Source organism: Tamandua tetradactyla, chromosome 22 (genome assembly GCF_023851605.1).
Source record: "Tamandua tetradactyla isolate mTamTet1 chromosome 22, mTamTet1.pri, whole genome shotgun sequence".
Lineage (NCBI taxonomy): Eukaryota > Metazoa > Chordata > Mammalia > Pilosa > Myrmecophagidae > Tamandua > Tamandua tetradactyla.
Window position 1 is genome coordinate 47,427,369 of NC_135348.1, and position 21,359 is coordinate 47,448,727.

Here is a 21,359-nt window from a genome sequence, read left to right on the forward strand (position 1 = left end):
CATCTAGCGGTGTGCTGGGGCTAGCGTGTTCCAACTCACGGGAGTCGATCCACGGTCTCTTCCACACTCTGCAGAAATGACACCAGCCGTCTTAGGTTGCCAGGTGGCAAGACACATACCACACAGTGAGTTGGTTATTACACAACAGGAATACCACCTAAGGTTTGCCACTAGGAAGAAGTCCAAAATCAAAATATTGGCAAGACTTACTTTCTCCTGGAGTTTCATTCTCTAGTGCTGGCTGCTAGTGATGACGGAGTCCTTGGTGTCTCTGCCTTCCTCCCATCACCTAGCAATGCCCCTCTGCTCTCTGGCTTCTGTGACTTCTGGATTCTCTTTATCTGGTCATCTAGTACTCTGGGTTAAGACCCACTCTGGTTCAGTTTACCACACTTTAACTAAAGATAATGTCTTCAAGAGCTCCTGTTTACAATAGGTTCACACCTACAGGAATGCATGTTGAGATTAAGGACGTGTTTTATAGTTTACGGAGTTTGACCTACCACACCAGGGAAATTGGACAATGCCATATGTCAGGGCTTTTTTTTTTTTCTTTCTTAGAGATCTGGTTGTTAACATTTACCAGCAAACCACAGCAAATATCCCTTATAATGTAGATGATAGACATTTGATTAACAGCATTCCAGATATTACCAACCGCCATTGCTGACTTCTCTTTATTTTAATTCAGCATTTTACTTTTTTCAGAATCACACAGTTAGATTGTAAAAAGCTATACAGTCGTCTTCAAGAATCAGTTTCAGGTACTTTCCTCCAGCCACTTCAGTATACCATACACTAAAAAGGGAACATCTATATAATGCATAAGAATAACATCCAGGATTACCTCTCAACTCTGTCTGAAATCTCTCAGCCATTGAAACTTTATTTTGTCTCATTTGTCTTCCCACTGTTGGTCAAGAAGATTTTCTCAATCCCGTGATGCTGGGTCCCAGCTCATCCCAGAATTCTGTCCCACGTTGTCAGGAGGTTCAGATCTCTGGAGTCATAACATTTTACATTTTAAAAAGCTATTATGACTCCTTTATCCATGTCTGTTTTCAAGCACAATTGCTTGAAACACTGTTTTGTAATTATGTTTAGTTGTGGGATTGTGGGATCTTGTGTGGGTGCTTTGCACAGCCTGGATTCAAAAAGCCTAGAACAGTAAATGACCCATAAGTAAGTGAAAGAACAGAGGCATGAATGGATGAGACAATAGGACACAGAATTAAAAATCAATGTGGGGTGGGCCACAGTGGCTCAGCAGGCAGAGTTATCACCTGCCGTGCCAGAGACCTGAGTTCAATTCCCGGTCCCTGCTCATGCAAAAGAAAAAAAATCAATGTGTTAGACTCTGAGTACTTATCCAGTCTATAACTCCTTGCAGTTGGAAGCAATGGGAGAAAAGCAAACCTTGCAGTGAGGGCTCGCTCTCAAGATTGTTCTCTAGCCCACTGTTTCTCAAACTTTGCTACAGATTAGAATCACTTCAGAAATTTTAAAAACCTAAGTCATACCCCATACATCAGAATTCGACAGAGTAGAATCTAGGTATCAATATTTTTAAAGCTCCTTAGGTTATTCTATGAAGTAGCCACACTTGAGGAATAGTGCTTCCTTGACCCTGGAATGTGGAGTTCCCGTGCACACGTGCCCCGGTAATGGAGAAGGGGTCTGAATATGCACCTGAAACACACTGAAGGGGTCTGTCTGGAGCCTTGGCTGTGACCTGGAAAAAATGGTTATTTCTCCCTGCCCCTCCTGTAAGACCGTTTGTCTGTCTCTCTCACTCTGACATCCCGCCACCACTTTCTCTCACATCTTTACTTTCATGCTCTCTCTTTGGATCTCAAGTTCACAGTGCTGATTTAATCATTCTCTTTATCATTCTCGGCAGTGCTTCTCTCCTGTTTTATTATCTTTAAAATCTTTTTTAAAGTCTCTGGTCCCTGCTTCATGCCTCTCCCCCTGCAGAAGTAGCCATGATAATGTGCTTGATATGTCTCTTTAAATTTGTTTTTCTTGTTATTACACGCTGTGTAGTTAGGCATTGCTGGTTTGCTTGGTGCTAGACTTACAAGGTGTACCCATGCTGCTGTGTGTATCTAACGTTTTTATTGTATATTTATTTGTAGCAGACCCTTTATCTATCTAGTGTCCACCAAGGTATATGAAATGAGATAAGGATCTGGTTTATTTATCTCTATATAGTGAACTAATCTTCTCAACACTACCTGTTAAGCAACTCGTCATTTCTCCATGGATTTCCGGCTCCTCTTTAATTATATATCTGTTTCCAATATTTTTCCTAACTTTATATCTTGAAACATTGTCTGATTGCCTATTCCCACCAGGGTTCTGTGTGTATTGCACAGGCTTCGTAGAATATCTAAATACTGCACAGAGCAAGTCACCGCTCCATGAGCTGCCTTTTCAGAGCTGATTGAGCTATGTTTGGACGTTTATTTTTCCATGTACATTTAAAAATAAGTTTATAAAACTTCATTTAAAAAATCCCTGGAATTTTGATTGACCATGCATTAAATTTAGATATTCTTATGGAGATAAATGACATCTTTGCAATGTTTAGCCTCTGTGTTATGTAGAATAGTGATCCCTAAAGCTGTTGGTACCTTAATCCCCAGAACCTGTGAATTAGGTGAAAAGTGTCCGAAAGTCCTTGGGACACAATCGGCCATGTCACTATGCACATAATGGGGGTACCAGAAGGAGGGGAAAGAAAGGATCAGAAGGAATATTCAAAGAAATGATGGCCAAAAGCCTTCCAAATTTAATGAAAGTCATGAATATACACATTCAGGAAGCCTAAAGAAACCCTAACAGGATAAACACAACAAGAGCCACACCCAGGCACAGGGTGGTCATACTGTTGAATTTAAGGGCAAGGAGAGAGTTCTGAAAACAGTAAGAGAAAAGCAACATGTATGTACAAGGAGCTCCACTAAGGTTTAGAAACAATTTATCAATCAGAAGCCATAGAGGCAAGAAGGCAGTGGGATGAAATATTGAAAGTCCTCAAAGAAAACAATTCTTAACTAAGAATTCTATATCTGGTGAGATTGTTTTTTAAAAATCAGGGTGCGTTTAAGACATTCCCAGATAAACAAAAGGCGAAGGAGTTCCTCACTACTAGATGTGCCCTACAGACAGTGCTAAAGGGAAGGCCACTAAACAGTGATCAAAGAAATAAAGCCCTGCAGTAAAAGTAACCATGTAGGTAGTTATAAATGCCAGGACCAACAGAGGTTTCTTTGTTTAATTTTTATGTGTAACTCCACTTTTTACTTCCTTTAGGTTCTAGAATATAAATGCATAAAAGTAATGATATACCTATGATCTTGGACATACAATGTATAAAGATATAATTTGCAACAAGTGCAAGAAAAGGTAAGGGAATGAAGAGGTATAGGAAAAGTGGGCATGCATGCTGATGAAACTAATTGATATCAAATCAAACATGATTTCTATAGATTTTGGACATGAAATTTAAGCCTAAGAGTAACCACAAAGAACATATTTGAAAACTATACACAGAAGAAAATGAGAAGGTAGTCAAAATGGTATACCTCAAAAAAACAAACAAAATGAAATTAGACATTAATGGAATAATTGAAGGCCAAAAAGGTATAAGACTTACAAACACTAAATAACAAAACAGCGGAAGGAAATCCTGCCATGAATTAATTTAATTAAATAATTAAAGTAATTACTTTAAATGTGAATGACTTGAACTACAAAAGAAAGATTGACAGATGGATAAAAAGCATGACTAAACTATATTCTGTCTACGAAAGACTCACCTTAAATTCAAAGATACAAGTAATTTGAAATGGAAAGGATGGAAAAATTATCATGTGCAAATAGAAGCCAAAAGAGACCAGGGATACCTACACCGATGTCAGATAAAACAGGCTTTAAGTTAAAAATTGTTACTAGGCACAAAGAAGATCACTATATACTGATAAAGAGGTAAACTCAACAAGAATACATAAAAATTATTAATATAAGTGTACCTAAGAGCAGAGCCTCAAAATATATGAAGCAAATATTGACAGACTTGAAGGGAGAAATAGATGGTTCTACATTAACAGTAGGTTACCTCAATGCACCAGTTTAAGTAAGTGATACCACTTCTAGAGAGAAGATCAATAATAGAAGGCTTGAAGAATACTGTAACCAAGTGGACCTAACTGACAGCTATAGAAACTTCACCCAACAGAAGTGGAAAACACAGTCTTCTTTAGTGTGTATGGGTCATTCTCCAGGACAGACTATATGTTAGTTTACAAAACACGTCTCAATATATTTAAAAATATTGAACCTATACAATGTATCTTCACTAGTTACAATGGAATGAAGCTACAAATCAGTAACAGAAGGAGAACAGAAAAAATACAAATATGTGGAAATGAAATAACACATTCTTAAACAGCCAGTGGGTCAAAGAAGAAATCACAGGAGAAATTAGGACATAGCTTATGGTGAGTGGAAATGAAAACATAATCTGCCCAAATTTAGGGGAGGTAGCAAAGGCAGTGCTGAAAAGGGAAGTTTATTGCTCCAAATGCTTACATTAAGAAAGAAAAATCTCAAATTAGTGACTTAATCTTACAACTGTATGTTCTAGAAAATGAAGAGCAAATTAATCCTAAAGTGAGCAGAAGGAAGAAAAAAAGCAAAGATTAATGTAGATATAAATAAAGTAGAGAATATTTTATTTCAATGGAATTAATGAAACAAAAATTGGTTCTTTGAAGAGATCAATAATATTGGCAAATCTTTAGCAAGACTGACAAAGAAAAAAGAGAGAGGACACAAGTAACTAAAATAATGAATGATTTTGGGGGGGGGGCATTGCTACTGATCCCACAGAGATAAAAAGGGTTACGAGAGAATACTATGAACAAATATACACCAACAAATTATATAACCTAGATGAAATGGACAAATGTTCTAGAACCACACAGAGGACCTCCTCTGAGTCAGTACGAAAGAGAAGATCTGAACAGACCAACAACAAGCAACAAAATAGAAACAGTATGAAAAACCTTCCAATGAAGAAGTGCCCAGGATCAGAAGTCTTCACCAGTGAACTTAACCCGACTTTCCAAGAACAATCAACACCAAGTCCTACTAAAGCGCTTTCAGAAAAATTGAAGAGTAGAGCACATTTCTTAACTCATCCTATGAGGTCAACTTCACCTAAAACAAAAGCCAGATAAAAATACCACAAGAAATGAAAATTAAAGACCAGTTTGCTTTGTCAATATAAAGGCAAAATACTCAACAGAACACCTGCTCACTGAATCCAACAACATATTTAAGAATTTCTCAGCATGAGCAAGTTATACAGCATAAGAAAATCAATTACTGTAATGCAAAATGAAGGAATAAACCACAGAATCATCTCAATTGATGCACAAAGGGCATTTGACAAAATCCAGCATCCTTCTTGATCAAACTACTCAGAAAATAAGGAATAAAAGGAGACTTCCTCAACATGATAAAGGGAATATACTAAAAACCCACAGCTAATATCATATTTAATGGTGAAAAATTGAAAGCTTTCCCTCTAAGATCAAGAACAAGACAAGGATGCCCACTGACCCCCTGTTATTTATCATTGTACTAGAAGTTCTAGCCAGAGAATTTAGCCAAAAAAAAAGAAACATATTGGAAAGGAAGATTTAAAACTTTGCCTATTTGCAGATGACATGGCACTATGAATAGAAAATCCTGAAAAATCCAAAACAAAGCTATTAGAGTTAATAAATTCAGAAAAGTGATGGCTTGGAGGATTAATGAACAAAATTCAGTAGTTTCTATATACTAGTAATGAATAATCTGAGGAGGAAATTTAGAAAAAAAATCCATTTAAAATGGAAACTAAAAGAATTAAATACCTAGGAATAAATTTAACCAAAGATGTAAAGGACTTTTACATGGAAAATTCCAAAACATTGCTAAAAGAAATAAACAAAGACTCAAATAAATGAAAAAGCATTCAGTTTTATGGATTTTAAGATCAAATATTAAGATGCCACTATTACCCAAAGCAATTTATAGATTCAACACAATCACAGTCACAATCACAATTCCAGCAGCATTTGCAGTAATGGAAACACCAATCATCCAATTTATCTGGAAAGGCAGGGGCCCTGAGTAGACAAAACCATCTTGAGAAAAGTCGGAGGATACACACTTCCCGAGTTTAGGACTTACATTAGTAGACGCTCCAGTTCATAAACCAGTAGAATTCTAATAAAGGAGCAAAACCAGACCAACAGCGGATCTTGGACTGAACAACCGGGCACCATAACCTAGACAGTAGGATACCTAAAGTTAACCACCACAGTCCACCCTTATCCGCTTGGCACTCACACACATCTCCTTAAACTGTACTGAAGCATTGTATATAATCTCCAGATTAAGACAGTAACACTCATACTTTCAACCAACATGATACAACTGTCCTATGCATGACCGAAACACACTAATCTTTACTCAGAAGAGGATGCAAATCATTGGGTTATAGTCACTTTTACCCTAAAATTTAAACACTATAATACAACTAATGCTATATGGTAAGGGAATAAGAGAACAAAGAAAAAGAGATATATGCTTTATGTGTAGATACAAAAATGGTCATACATTCAAGGAAGAAATATTCATAACATGACAGTTCTTGGTTCTACAACTGGTCACACGATTGTAGCTTGCATTTATAAAACTACCTTCTTTCACTACCCAGTCAATATTCCCTTACATCTCAGCAAGCATCTCAGCTGTTTGTGGTTCTTTGCCTGGTGGGGTGACACAAACTTTCATTCAGGAAGGGGTCTGGGTCACTAGTAGTCCAGCATGGATTGTGTTATTGTAGTTTTCCATTGACTTTAACCATGTGGCATGGCTAGTAGCAACAGATGTCCTAAAGGAACTTCTGTATTCCAGGAAAACTCTTCCTTACCTCCATTGTGCAGTAACAGTACAATATCTCTTTGGAAATCAGAATCAGTCTCCTTAGCCAGTATAGTAACTTCCTTCTTTCCTGTTGATTCAGATGCCTGAGAAGCACAAAATAGCTGGATGGCAGGCTTAACTTCTAGTTCCATGGAATTTTGCGTCTCATGGCAGAAACACTCTTTCTTTTGACGCTAAGACCTCTTGGCAAACAGAGCATAATGTCACAGGGACAGGAAGCAAACATTTTTCTAAGTGTTTGCTAGGTGTAAGAGTGAGTGGTTTTACCCCAATGTCCACCCCTTGATTCCTATACCTATGAATCCTTCCGATGGAAGAAATAACAGTGTGGATTGAAACCTGATTTAGAGTGTACACAGCCTTCTGGACATACATTTCCCCCACACTCTAAGGTATTGCCACCCAGTGCCACTTCACTGGACTATCAATCCAACTCTTTCAGGATGACGGGGAACATGATAAGGCCAATTTCACGTGTATTGACCCATTGCCACACTTTATTTACTGTGAAGTGGGTTCTTTGGTCATAAGCAATGCTGTGTGGAATATTATAAGGCATGCCGTACGTCCACAGATGGTAATTTTGGCAGAAGTATTGTGTTCAAGGAAGGCAAATCCATATCCAGAGTAAATGTCTGTTTCAATAAGGACAAAATGCTGCTCCTTCCATGATGGAAGTTTTCTGATGCAATCAACCCACCAACATGTGGCAGGCTGACCGCCTCGGGCAATGGGACCACTTTGAGGACTCAGTGTTGGTCTCTGGGCTGGCACACTGGGCACTCAGCAGTGCCCTGGCTGAAGGCACAGGTCAGCCTTGGTGTGTAGGAGCTCATGTTGCTGAGATCATGCGTAACCTCCATTGCTGCCAACATGGCCACTTTACTCATGAGCCCATTGACAGGAGTGTCTAGGGAAAGAAGCTGACTGGAGGCCACAGAATGGGTCATCTTCTCTACTTGAGCATTGAAATCCTCCTCTGCCATGGCCACCTTCTGGTGTACCTTCACACGGGACACAAATATCTTCATGTGTTTTGCCTGTTCAGAAAGTTCTGTCCAATACTTTTCCCACAGACTTCTAGTCACCAATTTTCCAATCAGTTCTTCCCAAGTCCCTGAAAACCCAATCCAATCATTGGCCTCAGCACACAAATGCACCTTCAGCCATTTCTCCTTCCAAGGAAAATGAACAGCTAGATGTACTGCTTCAAGTTCTGCTTACTTTGAGTTTTGTCTTCATTTAGTATAGCCCACCTTTCGGCCCATGCTTCAGCCAACCAACTAGCCAGACTGTTAGAGCACTTCCCAGCCCCTTGATCTACAATATGGAATCCAGATCGTCTGCTTAGTGGCCTATATCAATAAATTTAGCCTGATTCAACTTTATGTTCTTTCACCATGATTCCATACCCTTTATATCTATTCCCACATATTTTTCTGATTTCTGTCTGTATAGTGTTGAAAAATCATGTAGTTCTTTTGGAATGTGGCACATTTTCTCTTGGATCACACCTTGTAACCCACCTTTCAGGGCCTGTTTGTATTTCAATCTAGTTACAGATCTGGAAGTAAAGAGAGGTGGCATGGGTGGGTCATGAGGAAATTAGCTATTTTTTGCAAGTCACCTACCTCAGAGGATTCCGCTACAAATCTCATCTGATGAAACAGGGTTAAGCTTCTCAGTGGGAAGTGTCATTCATGCAGTGTGTGAGCTGGGAATTTGAATCCCTGAGCTTATTTTTTTCTTTACTTCATCCAGTGTATTTAGGAAAAAACAGCCCAACATCACTATACTTTTTAACTTCAAAAAATCTGCCAAGGTTTTAAATACACTGTCACGCAGAGCCTTGCCCCTACAAGCATTTCCAGTGGTGGTAATGTGTGTGCCTCTGTTGGCATAAACACATGCCATAAACTATCAGTACCCTCTTGAACACCAGAAGTAGAGTCATAACTGGCTTTAAATCTAATCAGATTAGAGAACAATTCCAGAAATTTCAGAAGCAATTCATAATTCTAAAGAACCATTCTCAGTATCAAAATCTGTATTAGGGTTTTCCAGAACAACAGAACTGACAGTGTGTGCACTGTAAATATTAAGAGATTGGTTGTAGGAATTGACTCATACAGCCATGGGTGATTGGCAAGTCTGAATTCTGTGGGTTAAGCTGCAAGTTGTAAATTCTAATAAAAGTGACATTAAATTCCCCAAGAAAAATCACAAGTTGTAAACTCTGATGAAGGTGAATTTGAATTCCTCAGGAAAATCTACCTGGCTGAAGTAGAAGCATACTTTCTTCCTTCTGACTTCTATAATCCCCAGTCTTGCTTTAAGACCTCAACTTATTAGATGAGGAGAGTCCCTTCATAGCTGAGAACAGTCTTCTTTGTTGATTGTAGATGCAATCAACCAGCTATAGATACAAATTCATCTGTCAAATATCTCACAGTAACAATTAGGCCAGATCTTGCTCAACCACACAGTTGGAAACTATAACAAAGTTGTCACATAAAATTAAACATCATATATGTGCTGTTGGCCATTCTATGAACAAATGTCTATTTTATCTTTTGCCTATTTTTTAACTTGTTTTTCTTTTTGTTATTAGGGGGTAGAATGTCTTTATTTATTCTGGATATTAAAACCTTAACGATAAATATTTTCCAATGTTTTTCCTTATTCTCTTGGTTGTCTTTTCACCATCTTGATAATACCCTTACATGCACAGTATTTAATTTTAATGAAGTCCTGCTTATCTATTTTTTTCATTTGTTTATCATACTTTTGATACAAAGTCACAGAATCCACTGCCTAATACAGGGTCCTGAAAATATTATCCCAGGTTTTCTTCCAAGAGTCTTATAGTTTTAGCTCTTATATTTAAGTTTTTGATCAATTTTGAGTTAATTTTTGCTTATGGTATGAGGCAAGGGTCCACTTTCATATTTTTACATGTGGATATCCATTTTTTCCCACCACCGTTTGTTGAAGTGACTATTCTTTTTCCATTAAATAGACCTGGGTCCCTTATCAAAAATCATTTGGACATAGATGTGTGGATTTATTTCTGCACTCTCACTTCTATACCAATTGTCTGTATGTCCATCCTTATGCCAAATCCACAGTTTTGCTTTCCAGAAGCTTCGTAATAAGTTTTGAAGTTCGAAAATATGAATTTTCCAACTTTGTTCTTCTTTTCCAAGATGGTTTGGCTATTCAGTTTCCCTCGCCCTTCCATGCGAATTTGATGATTAACTTTTCCATTCTTGTAAAAAAGGCTGTTGGAATTTTGATTAGGATTGTGGGTGTTGAATCTGTACATTGCTTTTGGTAGTATTAAGATCTCAACAATATTCAGTCTGCCAATAGATAAGCACCTTTCAATTCATGAGTATAAAGTATCTTTTAAAGGCTCTTTATTTCAGTAACAATTTGTAGTTTTCTGTGTACAAGTCCTGGATTTATTCCTAGATAGTTATTCTTTTTGCTGGTATTGAATGTGGAATTGTCTTCTTGAATTGCTCATTGCAATTGTACAGAAACTCACTGATTTTTATGTGTCGATCTTATGCTCTGACACTTTCTGAAGGCAGGTGTGGCTCTAGTAACTTCCTTGTGTGTTAGCTTTAGTAACTTCCTTCTGGGGTTTCTATATATAAACATGTGATTATGTCATCTGTAAATAGGAATTGTTTTACCTCTTCCTTTCCCATTTGGATGCTCTTTATTGCCTTCTCTTGCCTAGCTGCCCTGGCCCTTCCAGTACTGTGTCGAATGGCAATGGCGGTAGCAGCTGTCCTTGCCGTGATCCTGACCTTAGAGGGAGGGCTTTCATTTCACCACTGAGCATGATGTCAGCTGCGGGTTTCCTACATGTCCTTTGTCATGTTGTTTCCGTGCAAAAGCAGTGGATTCTTGCCCAATGTGCTCAATGACCAACGTTTGAAACTCTGGGACTTCAAAAAGAGAAAGAGTTTATTGCTAGGGGCAAAGCAGGAGATCAGATGGCCTTTGGCCCAAAACTATGTTTAGGGGTTCAAGATGTTTATTGATTCTAACAAGGGAGGATGGAGTCACTGCTGCTTCAAATAGCAAGTCTATGCAGAAAGGAAGACAGTTGTCATTTCAGCAGCGGCACAATTCACGCATGTAAAGGAGTGAAACTGGGCTTGAACCAGTTAATGGCTGGCAAAGTTCCTCATTAGCATTAGGGCCTTTGCCCGACAAGGTAGTTTGAGAAAAAGACCAGATAAAGGGAGTAACAGCTCTTACACTCACAAAATCACAGATGCCGGCTTTTACAACCACGATCAGGTATCAGGGCAGATGAATTATATAGTTCAGAGGTCTCAGGTATTTTTCTCTCTTTACCTTAATATACCAGAAAGGAAAATAGGAATATTTATATAATGGTTTAGTAGTGATAATCATCCCTTAAACCCTAGTTTCTTGATTACAATGTTGAGTAGGTTCCTTTTTTCCCTATTTCTTTATTTTTTTAAAGAAGGTATACTTTATTTTGTCAAATGCCTTCTCTGTATCAATTTAGATGGTTATGTCCTTCAGAGGGTTTATTCTGTTAATGTAGACTATTACATTGATTGATTATCTTATGATTATCCATATTTCCCTTCCTGGGATAAATCCCACTTGATCATTGTGCATAATCCTTTTGATCAGTGGTTGAATTTAGTTTGCTAGTATTTTGTTGAGGAATTTGTGCCTCTTATGTTCATAAAGGATGTTGATCTGTAATTTTATTTTCTTGTGATATCCCTACCCACCTTTGGTATTAAGGTGATGCAGTGCCATAGAATGAACTAAGAATTCTTCCTCCCTCTTTAGTATATTTGAAAAGTTTGAGTACAATTGGTATTAATCATGATTTCAATGTAAAATTCACCAGAGAAGCCATCTAGTCTGGGCCTTTACTTTGTTTTGGGAGGTTTTTGATTAATGTTCAGTTTCTAATTGTTATTGGTCTCTTGAGAGCTTCTATTTCTTCTTGAGTCAATTTAAGGTAGTTTGTGTGTTTCTAGGATTTATCCATTTCATTTAGGTTGTCTATATTTATTGGCATATCATTGTTTATAATATCCTTTTATAACATTTCTATTTCTGTAAAGTCAGTAGTAATATCCCCCCTTTCAGTTCTTATTTTAGTTACTTGTGTCCTCTCCCTTTTTTATTTTGTCTGCTTAGTTAAAGCTTTGTTGATTTTATTGATTTTTTCAGAGAACTAATGCTTGGTTTCACTGAGTTTTTCTATTGCTTTTTTCTATTATCTATTTCATTTACTCTGTGCTAATCTTTATTTCTGCTTCCTTATGATTACTTTGGCCTTGTTTTACTCTTTTTTTTTAATAGTTCCTCTAGGTGTGAGGTTAGGTTACTGATTTGACATATTCCTTCTTTTTAAATATTAAACGTTTAGTTATAAATTTCCCTCTGACCATTGCTTTTAGTATGTACCATATGTTTTTGGTATGTTGTGTTCTCACTTTCATTCAACACAAATTATTTCCTATTTTTCACTTGTGATTTCTTCTTTGGTTGTTTAAGAGTATATTGTCTAATTTCCACAATTAACTTGGAGAATTTCCCAGTTTTCCTCTTATTATTAGTTTCTAATTTCATTTTTTGTTGGTCAGAGAAGATACCTTGTATTGTTTCATATTTTTAAATTTATAGAGTCTTGTTCTGTGATCTAATATATGGTCTATCCTAGAGAATGATCCATGTGCACATGAGAAAAAGATGTATTCTGCTATTGTTTGATGACATGTTTTCTGTTTTTCTGTTTCCATTTTGTATTGTCATGCCTCGCTCATATGGCTTATAGTATTGCTCAAGTCTTCCATTTCCTTCTAAATCTTCCATCTAGATGTTTTATCCAATATTGAAAGAGATATACTGAAGTCTACTAATGATGTAAACCATCTATTTCTCCTGACATTTGTAAGTTGCATTTTCCTTGGTTTGATGCTCAACCCATTTCTGCAACATAGTTGACTATTTTCTAGAGATTGAGAAGGAGGTTTCTGACAGTTCTTGCTTGTTCAAAGCTTTGGAGGCAACAAAGCTCTGAAGTATCTCACTCTACCATCTTGATTGAGGTGGAACCCCAGAGAACTTCCCACTTAGATTCATTTTTAAAATCTCTTTTAAACTAGAGAGAATACAAATAGTGGCCAAATTGTTTTAATTTTTTAAGCATCATGTTTAGAAATAATGAGGTCTTGTTTTTATTTGAATCATTGAGACCTGCTCTGTATATGGTGGGGAATAAGGTTGGACATGGTCCGATAGGAGAGTGAACACTATGTCTGATGAAAGCAAAGGTTCATCTTTGGAAAGATAAACTTGTATGAGTAAGTTAAGCTAGGAAATGAAAGGCAGTAAATATTAAACCAAAGCATTTGTTCTTAATCAAGTAGGCAAAAGAGAACTCTCATGGTTTCTCATGCAAGATACAGACATGGTAGAAATGAAAGCAGAATTGGAGGCAAACTGCAATAGTAGGCTTTGGGAGTATTTTATCTTAGTGAACAATACCCACAGAGGGGAATGCTGCCTATAGTATGCTATATTTTAGGAAATCTGCCTTCCACAGGAAAGGTAGCAGAAGAAAAGTTTATCAAATAGGTTTACTTGGTTACAAGGGACAGTTGGTACCAACTGGATTAAGCTGAGGGGAACGTATTGGAAGGGTGTGGGACTCAGAACCAGTGTGACGCTGTAGGAACAGGTGTGCAGCAGGCAGAGACGAGCACACCTAGAGGGCAGCAGCAATAACTAAGCAATGACCCATTAGACCCAAGGCCTTATGAGCAGTGGTCACACCAGCTCCAGCTCACCTTCCATCTTCATTTCATTCTCTCAACGCCGGAGGATCTAGGCCTCCTCTCACCTCATCTTCTAGAGGGGGCAGCTCTTCCTAACCTGCCTGCAGTAGGTCAGTCATACTCTAGAAAGAAATCGTGTTGCTCGAAGGAAATGCAGTAGATTCTGGATAATCAATACATGTGAAACATGCTCTCTAAGGAGGCACTAAGAAACACAACTGTGATATTAAAATCTTACAGTACCATAAAAAGGGATGGGCATTGCAAGATACTAGTACCCTACACAGGGAATTCTAAGACTACCCCAGTTTAAAAACTACTATTATGGAAAGAAACAGAACAAAGAACAAATACAGAATAGTTCAGACCTGTATGAGTCACATTGGGAAGTTTAAAGGACAGAATGAGCTGACTGAAGAGCCAACAGAGAGATTGCCAGAACAAGAAGCTGGAAAAAAAAAAAGGGAAGGGAATGTAAAATTGTGCAGCTGCTGTGCTAAACAGGACAGTGGTTCTTAAAGAAATTAAACAAGAACCACCACATGATCTGGCAATCCCACTTCTAGATATATACCAGAAAGACTGAAAGCACGGACTCAGATATCTGTAGAGTAACATTCTTCACAATAGCTAAAATATGAAAACAGTCCAAATGGCTATTAACAGATGAAGGGATAAACAAAAGGTTGTGGCATATATAATGTATCTAATGGACTATTAATCTTAATACATGTTACTGATACATGTGACAGTATGGATGAGCCTTGAAGCTGTCATGTTGAGTGAAATAAGCCAGTCACTAAAGGACAAATATTGTATGATCCTATTTATATGAAATGGATAGTATATGAAAAGTCACAGAGACAGAAAGTAAAGCACAGGTTACTGGGGTGGTGGTGGGGAGGAGGAAATGGAAAACTAATATATAATGGGTTCAGGGTTTCTGTTTGGAGTGAAGTAAAGTTTTGGGAATAGATGCTGGTGATGGTAATACAACACTATGGATGTGATTAATTCCACTGAGTTGTATGCATGGGAGTGGTTAAGATACAAAATTTTATGTTGTATTTGTTATTACAATTAACAAAGAGAGAGACTAAAGAGACAATGACGGTTAGTGTAATACATGATCCGGGGGTGGATCTAATAATAAAAGAGGGATGCCCGGGAGGACATTATTAGGACAACTGAAAAAACTGGAACATGGACTGTCTGCTTTATATCAATGCTAAATTTCTTGAACTTAATAGCTGCACCTAAGCATGTACTAGCTGTACATAAATACGTTTTGTTCTAGGGAAATAGAGGTGAGAGCGTTGTTAGAGGAGCATGATTTATGCAATCTGCTCCTTAAAGGTTTAGAAAGTGACAGATCGATCGAGAGAATCATATAATAAGAATAACAAAATGCTCATCTGAGTATCTGGGTGCGAGATGTGTGGGAGTTCTGCGTTTTGTTCTGTTTTATTTAAGCAACTTTCATGAACATTTATAATTATTTCACAAGAAAAAGTTAAAGGTGGTCACTGATAGAAGCCCAGTAAAGGATGGAAGAAAACCAAAACTCCTCAATGGTTATTTTACTTCAATCTTCTAGGTCTTGAAAAATGATTTCCAAATTAAAAAGGATAAAGCAAAGATGGTTAGAGTGAAAATAAACATTCAAGGTAAGTGAGTAGAAAGCAAAGAACATCTACCTATTGAAAGAACTAAAATATTCAGCCCAGATAAATTAAATGCCAGCCTATTGAAGAAAGGTGGAAATGTGATAAAGGAACAGTGTCTTAATTTCTTAGGAAGTTGGTTGGAGATATGTCAGACATAATGAGCTGGGAAAATGCTATCAGAATTTATAAAAAGGGTAAGATATTATGGATATAAAAAGGATCTATATATTATAGACCAAGATGCACAGCTTGCAAATAGGTTACTAATAAGATTATTTGTGAGTATATGGTGAAAAAAAAAAAAAAAAAGCTGCCAGCTAGCATGGGTGTGTAACGAGGGGGAAGTAGCGGAAAGAACAGGTGTCAGGAGGCTAGGCTCATGCTGTCATTTGTCAATAAGTGTGGGTAAATTGCTTGATTCCTTTTTGCTGTAGTGTCTTTATGTGGAAAATAAAGTTATTTTATTGAACTAGAAGTTTAATGTGCTAGTTAGCCACAAAGAATCTGTCAGTTCCAGGTGTACCAAATTTAACTCAATTCTTTTAATTAGGCTGTCTGAGAATAAAAGAACTCACATTTGTTAAATAACACATCCTGTATTGGGTGATTTTATCATCTAATGAAAGATATTGGTCCTGCGAGAGCTGGGTATTATTAATTCCTTTTACAAAGGATGAAACTGAGGCTCAGAGTGGCTAACGGAGCTGGTGAATATGTATCTCAGTGTTAAAGTGCCAGCTGACAGTATCCCATGCTATATGATGGGCAGGATGGGTGTGTGTGTGGTAGATGGCTCTAATGAGGTTTGTTCTTGTTTATTTGGTTATACCTACATGTTCAATTGTAGTGCCACATCCACCTCAAAGAAAATTTCTTCAGGTATCCTTTTGACTCTTCCCTGATCTCATCCTGCCCAGCACCTGAATCAACACTTAGTTTGAAAGAATAGAAGAAACTCTGATCAAGTTTGCAAATAAATGCAGGAGAAATATCCAGATGAATAATTTATCCACGTATTTATCTATTCAAGATCTATAATATCATGTATAATATCAAACATGATATTAAAAACAAGATTTGATGTAAGCTAATTCATTGACAGTATAATCAGAATCCAAACACGGTGAAAAAGAATGACACTGAAGGTAAATTTCTGCATTTGTATCTAAACCACCTTGTGGACAAGGGCGGACCTACTTTTACAAAGGGCTGAGATATGGGGAATGGAACAGGGAATGGGAGAGTGCTGGGCTGGTGCTTGGGTTGCCATGGGGAGCTTCCAAGGACTGGAAAGGGGGGCATCTAAGTATCTAAATACAGTACAATATACATTTTTTTCATTAGTCAGAGGATGGGAGGTAAGGAAATCTTGGGGTACAGAAATTTCTATTAAATGGGCCCAGGGTTTTCATTAATTTCAAGTTCAGCAGAAGCCAACCACTTGAGAAGTCTAGCACAAATGGCTGATGCAAACTTACATTAAAATCACAGAAGAGGGTGTTAGAAACTGGGGAAACAATGCTGAACCCAGTTTCTGGTTGGTCAGACCACGTTCCTAGAACAGTGGCTTCTCTTCTGGGCTATTTAGCTACCAGCGGGTGAACGTCCAAAGATAGTGTCCAGGGATTGAAGTGGTTGGAAACTATGTCAGAAGAGGACAGGCCAGGGAAACTCCGATATTGAGGCTAGAAAAGAAAAGACTCAGGAGTGGCATGAAAGCTTCTTTCAGATTTATGCAGCCCTACTGTTTGGAAGAGACAGTTGATTTGATCCTATACTCTCCAGAAGGCAAAACTGGAAGAAGTGTGTAAAATAATTGGAAAACACTTGTACCAATTAGAGCCTCTCCAAAACTGAGTGAGGCACCTTTAGAAGTTAAGAACTTCTAGGGGTGGGGCTGCCATAGGATCCTGCAAACCGGCTGCTCAGTGTATGCTGGGAGGAGCTGAATGTGGGGACACGAATGCATATTTGCACACTGGCACTTATGGGGGCAAAATTCAAGGGGATTCACAATGGATGGAGGTAGCCTAAGGGTGCAACAACCGAGGACTGGAAGGGAGAGCTATATGCACAAGGGACCACGGAACAGCTGCAAGAAGGAATGAAGTTGTGAGGCATGCAACCAGGTGAATGAACCATAGGACTGTATCTTGAAGAAATGTCAGGAACAAAAAGCTAAATATTGTCATGCCTCGCTCATATGGACTATTATATAAAAACTCAGTGACCTGAAGTTGAGAGCATGGGTTATCATGTTGGGGCCTGTTGTAAAAGGTCCTAGATTGTCAGCTCTTACAGCATCACATGTATTCAGGAGTTATAACTGTTATTTCTAAATTCTGAGATACTGAGCTGTTTATATATAACCTCGTCTTTCCAGAAACTTCAAATATTTATATGACACCTGAGACTCAGCTCTGAAGCTATGAAAGTAAGCAGGATCTCACACAGGACTGTTTAAAAAAAGTTGAAAGAGGGATCAGACTTCGACTAGAGATATGAAGCAAGCTGATCTGTATAGGACTGGGGTAGATCAGAATACACAGTAAAGGATGATTTCATCATATTTTAAAAGTTCAACTTCTTTATGAGACCAAAAGGAGAGATATTTATTTGGTGCAAAATTTATATTTTGGGTAGTGCATTTCCTAATTTAACTTGTATGGTCAGTTTAGTTGAATACCATAGGTACAGAGTGAGATCTTGTTGGTTTGTCCAGGTTAGTGTGATATCCCGATAAATCCCAGAGTAGTTAGGCAGAGAATAAAGAAGTATTTGCAAAGTCCCCTGGGAGTATTGGAGGGAAAGGAGGAAATGATCAACTTTCCCATTTGGAGAATTTCTGATATTCTCGCAAATAATGGGGACAATCAGATCAATAGGCTGAGTCCCTGATGTTGGGGTTCACCCCTATGAAACTTATTCCTGCAAAGGATGGGCTAAGCCTACTTAAATTATGCCTAAGAGTCACCCCCAGAGAACCTCTTTTGATGCTCAGATGTGGCCTCTCTCTAAGCCAAATTGGCAGGTGAACTCACTGCCCTCCCCCCTATGTGGGACAGGACTCCCAGGGGTGTAAACCTCCCTGGCAACATGGGACAGAAATCTTGAGATTCACCAGGACTCAGCATCATGGGATTGATAAAGCCTTTTTGACCCGAAAGGGAGAGAGAAATGAGACAAAATGAAGCGTCAGTGGCTGAAAGATTTCAAACAGAGTCAAGAGGTTATCCTGGAGGTTATTCTCAGGCATTACATAGATATCCCTTTTTAGCTTCTGGTGTATTTGAGTGGCTGGAGGGAAGTATCTGAAACTGTAGAGCTGTGTTCCAGTAGCCTTGATTCTTGAAAATGATTGTATAATGATATAGCTTTTATCACGTGACTGTGTGACTGTGAAAACCTTGTATCTGATGCTCCTTTTATCCAGGGTATGGACAGGTGAGTAAAAAAATATGGATTAAAAAAATAAATAATAAGGGGGATAAGGGGTAAGATAAATTGGGAAGACCGAAATACTAGTGGTCAATGAGAGGGAAGGGTAAGGGGTATAGGATGTATGAGTTTTTTCTTTTTTCCTTTTGTTTCTTCTTCTGGATTGATACAAATGTTCTAAAAATTCTCGGGGGGATGATACGCAACCATGTGATGATATTGTGAGCCATTGTACACCATTTTTGGAGTATTTGTGTGTGAAGATGTCAATATAGTATTTAAAAAATAAAAGAAGTTAAGGCCTCTCAGGCAGTTATTCTCTTAAAGTCAATGAAGATTGATGGAGGGCTTACTGTGCGCCATTCTCAGTGCCTGGGATACATATGTGAGTAAAACAGGCAAAAATGCCTGTTCTTGGGGCATTTATAGTCTAGAAGGCATGGGAAGATGTTCAATAACCAATAAAATAAATGAATTAGTAAATGATATAATATGCTAGAAAGTGAAAGGCTGTGAATAAAGAGGGCTTAAGGTGGAGTGTGCACAAGGAGCCGCCTGTGGGGTCCACATTTGCATTTGTGAGAGGAGGAGAAGAGAGGACTTTCGCTTTTGGTGAGAGCTTGGACTCTGAGCTCTGAAGTCTCTTCCAAATCTTGCTGTTCCTGAGCTTATGATTCTCTTAATTTGGTGGCAGTGAGGAGAATGGATTTACGGGCAGAGATGCCAGATCAGGGCTCACACATACAAATCATGAAGGGGCCAGACAGACAGTATAAAAATTTTAAAATATTGGCAAAGCATTCAAATAATTTTTAAAATATTATGTAAAACACAAAGTGTGTTTGCAGGTCAAGTCTTGCTCAGTGGCTGCAAGTTTGAGATCTTTGCTTTAGAAAAAGTAAAATCATTTAAGAGGCAAATGGTGTAATCCAAATATAAAATCTTGGACAGAGAGTTAAAGGGGAATAAAAGATAAAAGAAGAACTCTAGGAAATAAGAATTATTCTTTGATTATGATTTGACAGAGAACCCAAAGAGCAGAAAGAATTAAAAATTATTCTGTAGTTTAAAACCTAGGAGAACAGTTCAAAAACTGACTTTTGCTCTTCTCAAGCAAAGGTTACATTTATTTTTTCTGCCTATTATCAATCTTCAGATACTGATTTGTCTTCTCATTGTCTTATCTATTTACACATCTTTTAGGAACTTAGAATTCAGTTGGAGAGAGAAATATAAGACAGTTTGGGGGTACAAGATCAATATACACAAAATCACTAGTGTTCTGTAATGAACAATCTAAATTAGAATTCAAGAAAAATAATCCATTTACAATATCAACTAAAAGAATCAAATTCCTAGGAATAAATCTAACCAAGGATGTAAAGGAATTGTACATAGAAAACTACAAAACAAAGCTTAAAATAAATCAAAGAATGCCTAAATACTTTCATTTGTCGTATGTTAAATAAATGAAAGGACATCCCATATTCATAAATTAGAAGATTAAAAATTGTTGAGAGTCAGTTTTCTCCAAAACTATTTACAGATTTCATGCCATCCCAATCAAAATTCCAACAACCTTCTTTGCAGAAATGGAGAAGCCAATGATCACATATATATGGAAAGGTAAGGGACACCCAATTAAACAAAGCCATCTTGAAAAAGAATGACGAAATTGGAGGACTCACATTTCCTAATCTTAAAACTTAGCACAAAGCCACAGTAATCAAAACAGCATGGCACTAGCACATGGACAGACATACAGAGCGATGGAATCCATTGAGCGTTTGAAAATCAGTGTCCACATTGTGGTCAGCTGCCTTGTGAAAAGGGTGCTGCACCCATGCCGTCGGGCAGGAGCAGTCTCTTCAAGAAGTGACACTGCGAAAACTGTATGTCCAAAGGTAAAAGAACAAAGGTAGACCTATACCTCACACCACATATAAAAATCACTCAAAAATGGATCAAATGTCTAAATAAAAGAACTATAAACTCTTAGAAGAAAAATAGGGAAACATCTTCAGGACATTGTGTTAGGCAATAGATAAACAGGACTTCATCAAACTGAAAAACTGTTATGCATCAAAGAACTTTATCATAAAAGGAAAAAGACCACCTGTATTAGTTAGGGTTCTCTAGAGAAACAGAATCAACAGGGAACACTTGCAAATATAAAATTTATGAAAGTGTCTCACGTGACCGTAGGAACACAGAGTCCAAAATCCACAGGGAAGACTCTGAAGCCAATGACTCCAATGGATGGCCTGGATGAACTCCACGGGAGAGGCTCACCAGCCAAAGCAGGAATGGGGCCTGTCTCCTCTGAGTCCTCCTTAAAAGGCTTCCCATGATTGGATTTAGCATCACTAATTGCAGAAGACACTCCCCTTTGGCTGATTAC

General features: G+C 37.8%; 1 protein-coding gene across 2 annotated transcripts in view; it reads left to right on the forward strand.

Moving 5' to 3' along the window:
• QRFPR (pyroglutamylated RFamide peptide receptor) overlaps positions 1–21,359 on the forward strand; it is a 50,992-nt gene that overhangs the window by 16,205 nt on the left and 13,428 nt on the right. The window contains exon 1 of one of the 2 annotated variants that reach the window (XR_013167583.1): positions 15,275–15,520. The exons of the other annotated variant lie outside the window; for it this stretch is intronic. The gene's annotated coding sequence lies outside the window, so the exon portion shown is untranslated. Of the gene's footprint in view, positions 1–15,274; positions 15,521–21,359 lie in introns of those variants that run through there. 2 annotated transcript variants of the gene reach the window in all.